General features: G+C 37.6%; 1 long non-coding RNA gene across 1 annotated transcript in view; it reads left to right on the top strand.

The window, feature by feature from the left end:
- LOC106727041 overlaps nucleotides 1-1,868 on the top strand; it is a 19,127-nt gene extending 17,259 nt beyond the window's left edge. Inside the window, exon 3 of the long non-coding RNA XR_001363191.1 lies at nucleotides 1,857-1,868. This is a non-coding gene — a long non-coding RNA (uncharacterized LOC106727041). The remainder of the gene's footprint in view (nucleotides 1-1,856) is intronic.
- The last annotated feature ends 6,282 nt before the right edge of the window (nucleotides 1,869-8,150 follow it).

The raw sequence follows: 8,150 nt of genomic DNA, 5'->3' as shown, positions 1-8,150 counted from the left end.
GCTCGTCGCGGCAGGCGGGAGGGGAGAGCCGATGCTGGTCGGGCGGCCAGCGTCTTCCTCGCGGGCTGTCGGGGTAGGGGTGCGGGTAGAGGGACACCGAGAGGGGAGCCGAGCGCACGAACGACGTTCCGAGCGCGACGCCCTCCCTCCTTTTCTGCTCCATTTCTCCTAACCCTGCTAGCGACCCGGCCGAGGGTGAAAGCGAGTTTTAACCGGATCCCCCAGCCAGGTCCAGCCGGGTTGGTAATCATTTCGGACTCCTTACCAGGGGTTGGGAGTTGCGTTCGAGGCAGGACCGTTGAGGTGTGCCAGGGCGCCCCTCTGACATCCCTACTTTCTGTCCACTTCTGATTAGCTGATTCTCGGGCCTGCCTGCAGACGGTGGGCGTTTCAAGGAGGCTCGTTTCAATGAGACTTCCCCACTTCTAACTATCTTCATAAAGAATCGTCCTGATAAGTTCCTCGGCCCCATCTATGTAAAGGGTTATTTCAATTTGGGAACGGACGCTTTATTCCCGAGTGAAATAAAGCTTTCATAGAGGATATCACAAGAGAGCTCCGGGAAAAGCATCATTTGACGAACTGCGTTCAAAAACAACAATAAAACCTAAACAAACAGCTTCGAGAAGCGAATGGGTTTTCATTCCTTTCCCAATGGAAGCCTCCCAGATCTTACTAACAGGGCACGGTGTTTCTGCCCCATTGCTCTGCTGTCTCTTCGCCCCTTCTGTCCCAGAAGGCCGGGTTCTTATCTGGAGGTGTTTTCTTTAGGCTATTGGTTCTCCCTTGCTAGTGGGGAACGTGTTGTTTCCAGAAACTGTCTTTGCAAAGGAAAGTTTGAGATTCGCCGCCCGATTTCTCCGAGGACTGCAGGCTGAGCTGTCTAGTCTCCACTTGAAAAGGAGTAACTGTGGGCGCTTGCAGAGCTGCCGCCTCCCCACCCCCAGTGGACGCGGCGCTCTCCCCTTCAGCATTCCTCTTCCTGACCGTGTTAAACAATTGCCTGAAGCGTTTGGAATCAGATGTGTAGTTACTACAGTGGCTGGCTAGCCTCCCTCTCTTCAACCTGGTGCTGAAGAGAGTTTGGCTTGTGGCAATGAGACAGAAAAAATACCTTCCGTTTGTGTTAAATCCCCTCTTGCATTTTGTTGTTTTTGGGAACAAAACAAAACAAAACAAAAAAACCCACCCCAAACAAACCTGTATGCAACCTTTACTCTGAAAAGTCCCCTCAAAGCAGTCAGTATATGAGTCCTTCTCTCAGGACAGGATGAATTTCAATGACTATTGACTGAATGATCATTATCTGGTTCCTGTCTTCCCAACTAGATTGTTTGAGACATTAATGTTCAGACTGTTATCAATTAACACATTAAAACTGCTCTATTAAGCAATGTAAGTTAAGACAGTTGAGTAATTAATTTCTGTGTAAAGTGCTAAATGGCAATAACTAGCAAAGGAGATTGAAAACACTTCTAAAGCCTTTAAAAACCAGAGCATTAAGATGATAGGTATTCACTCCAGCCTTCCTATGTTTCTAGGTGTACTCTCAGACTGGTGAATCTGTTACAGTTTCAAATTTGGCACCTAAAGAACCCTAAGAATGATGATACACATGTAATTTAATTGTTTCTTTTCCTACTTTATTCTGTCTCATCCTGGGTCAATTGTTTGCACATTGACCTCTTTAGAGTCCTATTTTTTAAAGCTACCAATAGCCATTGAAAGGCCATCAGTAACTACACTGAAGCGCATTTTATTTTGGTTTTCTGAATTTTCAATAAAAATGGGATTGTATTATTTATAGATAGTATGCTATGAGAACAGTGTCACACCAGCTGAATGCTCAGACACAGTGACTCTTTTAAGAGGCAGAGCACAGTTTAGTGTTTTGCTTTCTATTAGGCATTTTTTGAAATTGAAAATCTTGATTCTTTTGCACACCTTTAATACAATTTTGTAGTTTAAGATGCATAAACTTACGTATTAACATAGAGTGCTATGATATATGTCTCTTAAAGAAGAACCAAAACCTTGACATTAATGCCACAAGTTGTGCTAAAGGGGAATTGAAGTTTTCTGAGTTTGTGATTTTGAATCTGAAAAAAATGTTAGCTACTTTAACAATGACAAATTGCAGAATGAAGATTTATTGAGATGCCCATGGATCTATGTCAAAAATGATACATATTGCTTAGAGACTACATTATAGTATTTACTAACCACCAAGTTATAAAATGTGAGGACACAGCTGTAACAGGGCCTGTTTTTAAATGTGGTTACGTTTCCTTTTTAAAAATGTATAAAGTAATGAAATTTAGGGGTAATACAAGATTTTATGAACTTTATTTTGTGTATTATCAGAAAATCTTAGTGATCCTGGATCTAGTATTTTAACAAATGACCCTTTTACAATGTGTTTTTGAACATTGAAATATTGAGAGTGTATTTTAGGGTTGATTTATCATTAATTACAGGTTATGGATTACCCTGCATGGGGAGGGTAAAATGTGCCTTTCCAGCATTTTCCAGGATTTCTTATCATGGGCCCTAATAGAAGGTATTCTCAGATTCTGCCTAAGTTCAGCTGTGGCTGCAAACTGATGAACATTTGCCTCTCTAATGCATGTGTTAAACTAGCAATGCTCCAAGTGTCATCAGTTATTTCTAATATATTTGAGAAGATGAAACAACCAGAGTGCAAACAGTTCAGTGCCCATGCTTTTACTTCTCCAGTATTTTATTAGGGATGCCTCATTAAGTCGCATTATTCTGCAGCTGTTTTGTTCATTAAAGATTCAAGTAAAAAATAAGGAACTTTACTGTGCAATGCAGTTTAGTTTCCTGGGTGAAAAACCATACGTTGAGGTAAAATAAGCATCTAACATAGTCCCCTTTGATCTATGCCCGACATTTACAAATGCAATTCATCAACCTGTTATTAGTAGGGTTCCCTCAAAACACAGAAGAAACACATTAGCACAGATGCTGCTAGATATGAAGGCCACACTAGCTTGATCAACCTCATATCTGGTCCACATACTTGCACAGTATTTCACATGATGCATCTTACTTAGGAAGCATTGATTTTTTTTAATGCCATGTAATATGATGAATTTGCCATTTTGTTCAGAAATTCTTTGGTTAACTTTATTTTGAACACTGTATTTGAAGCATATTGAACTGTACCACTGGAAGAGGAGGAATAATTTCACAATGAGTCTTTTTAGAGAACAGTTTTACTTTAGGTTTGGAGCATAGGCTGAAATAGGGGAGATGGAGAGAAGGGCATGACAACCAGAGACCTAGTAGTTAGTTTTTGTTTTTTAGTTGTCATTCACCACTGATTTATTGGGTAATTTTTAGAAAGCCTGATTCTATTCATTTGGCACAGTGATTTAGTGTCCTTGTCAATGAGATATAACTAACAATTCTTGTCTTCCACTTATTCTTAACAGAAATTTTTAGAGGAATGGTTAGACTTATTGGAACTTGAAGAAAAGTACTATTTAAATACATTCCTCTGCAATATCTATCTAATCTCTATATCTATACATATAGATGCACATGCATATATGTATACAAATGCTTTTAATGGCACCTATGGAAAATGCTGGTTTTTGTATTGAAGGGGGTGAGAACAACTATAAAAAAATGTGTACATTGTTAGGTACATAGTTTTTCACTACTTTGCATGATTTGATCTACAGTACAGCTGTATCCATGGTTTAACAAGGTCATTTGTAATTGAGTTTTACTGTTTGAGCCACTGTTACATGCAGTATAATTTTCCTCTTTTTTTTTTAAGGTATTTTGTCCTTGCTCTGTTCAGGCCTGTCTAACTGCCTACTACATTTTTATTTGCTAGGCTACAAATGCAAAAATTAATCAATTTTGTCCTCTATGTAGGGACACTTTGGGATGTGTTTATTGACACCATGACTGGGAATTTCAACATACTTTAAACACTGAATATATCTGTATGCTGCTTTATTAAATATGCACCTCCGCAGTCCAAACATAAACCTTGCATTACGTTAGAGCATACTATTCTGGTTTACAAGTGTTACCTACGCATTTCCCAGCAACATATTGATATTATAGGCCAAATTTCTATTAGATTTCCATAACCCATCCACTTCCAATGTATATACCACATGTATATGTTGGATTTCATCCTCTGCTATAGTGATAGGCCATTTAGTCCCTGGAATCAGTGAAAATCTGGCCTTTTTTAGGCAATTGATTGTTATGACCATTGGGAAATACAAGACTTTCAGTTTACTTGGGATTCAGATGAAAAGTGAATATACTAGTATTCACTATAAGGAGAACATTTCATTTTGTTCACAGTGATCCAGATGGGGTATGAGAGATGACTAAGGAATCAGAGCGTATAGTATACTTTTATTAGATAAGATCCTTTTAGTCACTTCCTTTAGTCTCCTGAATTACTCCATAGTAGCTGTAATTGTTTTATGATTTCCTCTGAATGGCCAGTTAGTGACGGTACGTCTGTCTCCCTTTCCCTAGCAATAGCACAAACATAGTCATTCAATTAAATTTATCGTTATTTTTGAAACTCTTTACAGAGAGACTGGATATTGTGATAATGTTGAATTCTTAGCAATTATGCTGGTAGGCTGGATTTAGAACTTTGACAAAATGGGGACAAGTAGCCCCTTTGCTCTGTAAAGCTAATGCTTCACATAAAGCCCGGAGAGTGCAAAGTAGCTTTTGATGAATGCAAGGTTTGTTTTACTCAATATTTTTTATGGTTTTTTTCTGCTGTGAAGTAGTCACTGTATAATTGCATGCATGTGAATGGGCAACTGTGTTGACCTTTAAAGGTCATACAAAGATTCTAAACCTTTCAATTTCCAGTGATAATTGCCTATGACCTCCTGTTGCTGCATATGGAGCTTTCTGTTGAGTTTAATAATACAGAGTAATACTTTGGCTTTCTGTTGCAGATTATGCAGCTCTTTATAAGCACATTTATAAAGGTATCCATAGTAGGCACTATGACAGAAGACTTTTGGAAAAGTGTATTTGCTTTGGAATAAAGTTTTCAAGCTAGAATGGCCTGGGCTATGAGGAGATGGACAGATTCTTTCTGGAACAAAAAATCCTTCATTTAAAATTATCTATATGTAAAAACTGTGCAAAGTTTTATTTGATTCTGGCTGAATTTTTCTTTTTTAATGTCCTTCTTGGAGATTCCAGTGAGAATTGAACTTAAATATTGGAGGAAGGAAATATGTCTGCTCTCTCCTGCTCTATTATGAAAAAGACCATCTTTATGAGAAAAGCAAGGTGTGTTGTTTGTTCCAGTCTGTTTTTTTTCTGGTTTCATATTCTTTGTCTTTATGGGTTTAAAGTAAGCAAAAGCAGGGGAGTAAAAAAGGGTTATATGGTCATAAGAATCTTAACAAAACCTCAAGCTAGTAGTAATATGACACAGAGACTTTGTTAGAATATATTGTTCAAGAGGTTAAGTGTTCTACGGCTCTAAAATTTGGTCTACTCAAGCAATAGAGCTCTATGTACTAATGCAGTGAATTCATGCCTGCTCAGATCAGTCAAGTATTCAGAAATAGCCAATAAAGACCATTTGAGGAAAACAATATAGACACCTTTTTTATTCGTATTAGTTTATGGACAGTTTCAAATTAATTTAAGGTGGACAAATCTGGTTATTGTTAGCATTTCTTTCTTAGTTTAGTTTTACCTTACTATAGGTGTCTAGTGAATGGCATGCTCAAATTTGTTAGTGCTGGAGAGTTCAGTGAATTTCTTCTTAGAATGGCTGTCAGACATACTAGTACCAATGACCTGGTCCTGCTTTTGTTTGTATTTTCTTCAGAAAGTTGAGTTGAATTGAGCGGAACGGCTCTAACTTTAGTTCTTTGTTTTTATGGTGTAAGGAGAAAGGAGGTAGATGTTGTACCTTTCAGTCAGGCAATCCAAAGGCCAAGGGCAAAGTGAAAGGGCATTGCAATCTCATACTCCATAAAACCATTTTGAATAGTTTTAAGTTCAAGGGATATTTTTAACCTAAAAAATTTTTCAGCTTTAGTTCTTGAAATGTTATATTACAGTAGTTTCCTGCTAAGATACGTGTTTAGCATTATTGGAAACACCTTTTAGATTGATTGTTGGTGTGTTTATAAATATACCCAGAATTGGGTCAAAACTTAGATTTTGCTATTTGACAAACTTAGATATATTTGCTCATCCCATCATCTGCTGAGTGGTTAAAATTCATTGGCTTGCATTTTGGTTAGCAGATACATTTTGAAAATGACTATTATGAAAGCACTGTGGTACAGTGGTGAGAGGTCTGGAGATACTTTTGTAGTTCTATCAATAAGTAACCATGCAACCACAAGAAAATAACTTTCTTTCTATGAGCCTCAGTTTCTCAGCAATGTGTTTTTTTAAGTCAAGTTTTCAAGACAATTAAAAATTTAAAAAATTTCCCCTGTGCTCAGACCTACTAAACATCATGGCATGGGAGTAATAGTACTATAAGACATACCTTTTAGTTAGGCAGTCAAGAGACATCTAGCACATAGTTCCTGGCATATTAGTAAATGTTCTATAAATGCTTTTCAATAAGTGATTTGTAAAAGTTGTCCAGCTTTATACAATTGGGATGATGATGATAATGATAATAATGATTATGGTGATGACTAAAGAGTATAGATGTAGGGACATAAAATTGAATCAGGCTAAATCTTATAATTCAGTTTAGCCATTTTGTCTAGTTTATATCATGCTGTTTTGTTGCAAAACAAGTTGTGGTAGGCTACGAGTCTTAGGCTTGTTAGGGTTACATGTCTCTTCTTTACTGCTGGTTTTCATCGTCGCTAAAATAAAATGAACAACTAAAATAGAGCTAGACTAGCAAATGAGTATTCTTCATATACCTGTTGATAATTGAACACATTGATTCAAAATCTGTGTATAAATTTTTGAGAATTTTTCATTCCTGGGAAAAGTTTATTCATTTATTCAATAAGTATTTATTGAACAACTTCTAGGTGTTTGGGGTCTCTCAGTAAATAAAAAAAGACAAAGACACCTGTTCTCATAGAATTTACCATTTCAGTATATTACTTGAAGTTTTGAAATGAATCTGGAGGAGTGGTTCAAGAATGTATTGTGTTGTGTCTGCACTTGCCACTAATTCTTGTTTATGACTGTGAAGCATAGTTCTGAAAAGAAATTGTTAAAATAATTAAAATGTCTGAGTTGGAATGAGATGTGTAGAAAAATAGCATAGTATATACTTAAAGTGAGTGGATTGATTCCACCTCACAAGGTCTATGATCAAACCTAGGGTAACACAAACAGGAGCACCTTTTCCTGAATTACACATAGGAAAGAATAAATTCAGATAGGCTGAATGATTTGAGTTCAGTGACATGATACTTCTAGAGTCCCTTAAATGGGTCACACATTCAAACACTTAAGGAGTCCGGGTGGGAATGTGAATGAGGGAAGCAGACCAAATGGAAGATGACAAATGGTAACTGACATCAACTTCAGCTACAGTGTTGGGGATACCATAGGGAGTGGTGGAGATTCTGGCCAACATCTAAGTGAGAAAGCTGGACATTGGCTCCCCTTATTGCCATGCCAGAATGTAGGTCTGGTGTTGCCAGATTTTCTGACTTGTAGAAGGAAACTTAGATGTGCAGATTTTTTGATGTGAAAGTTTCAGATTTTTAAATGAACTCAAAGTTAAAATACTCTGTAGGTCAACAGACATATCTGAAGGCCATATGCAGGCTAAGGAGCATGTTGAAAGGGGGATATGTGAGAACAGCTAGTTAGGGACCCTCTGTCATCTCTAGCCATAATCCTCCAACCCTACTGGCATCTGGAGTGAGATTAGTTGCCAGTACAGGGCTCAGCTGGAGCAGCTGAATAATAACGAGGAGTGGTTCAATCTCGTCTCTGTATTTAGTTTTCTTCATGTTGACTCATTGTGCAGTTGATGCTGAACTCACCTTGAAGTTGGTGGTTTCTTGTAGGGTTTAAGAGAGATGCTGGAAATGCAGAAGTTTAAATTGATGCCATGTATTTGGAATGTGCTTTGCAATTCTATAATGCCTTATTCTTTTAGATTAGTGCTTCTTAAA

The sequence above is a fragment of the Myotis brandtii genome, unplaced genomic scaffold (genome assembly GCF_000412655.1).
Source record: "Myotis brandtii unplaced genomic scaffold, ASM41265v1 scaffold352, whole genome shotgun sequence".
Lineage (NCBI taxonomy): Eukaryota > Metazoa > Chordata > Mammalia > Chiroptera > Vespertilionidae > Myotis > Myotis brandtii.
This window is presented reverse-complemented; position numbering and strand designations above follow the sequence as displayed.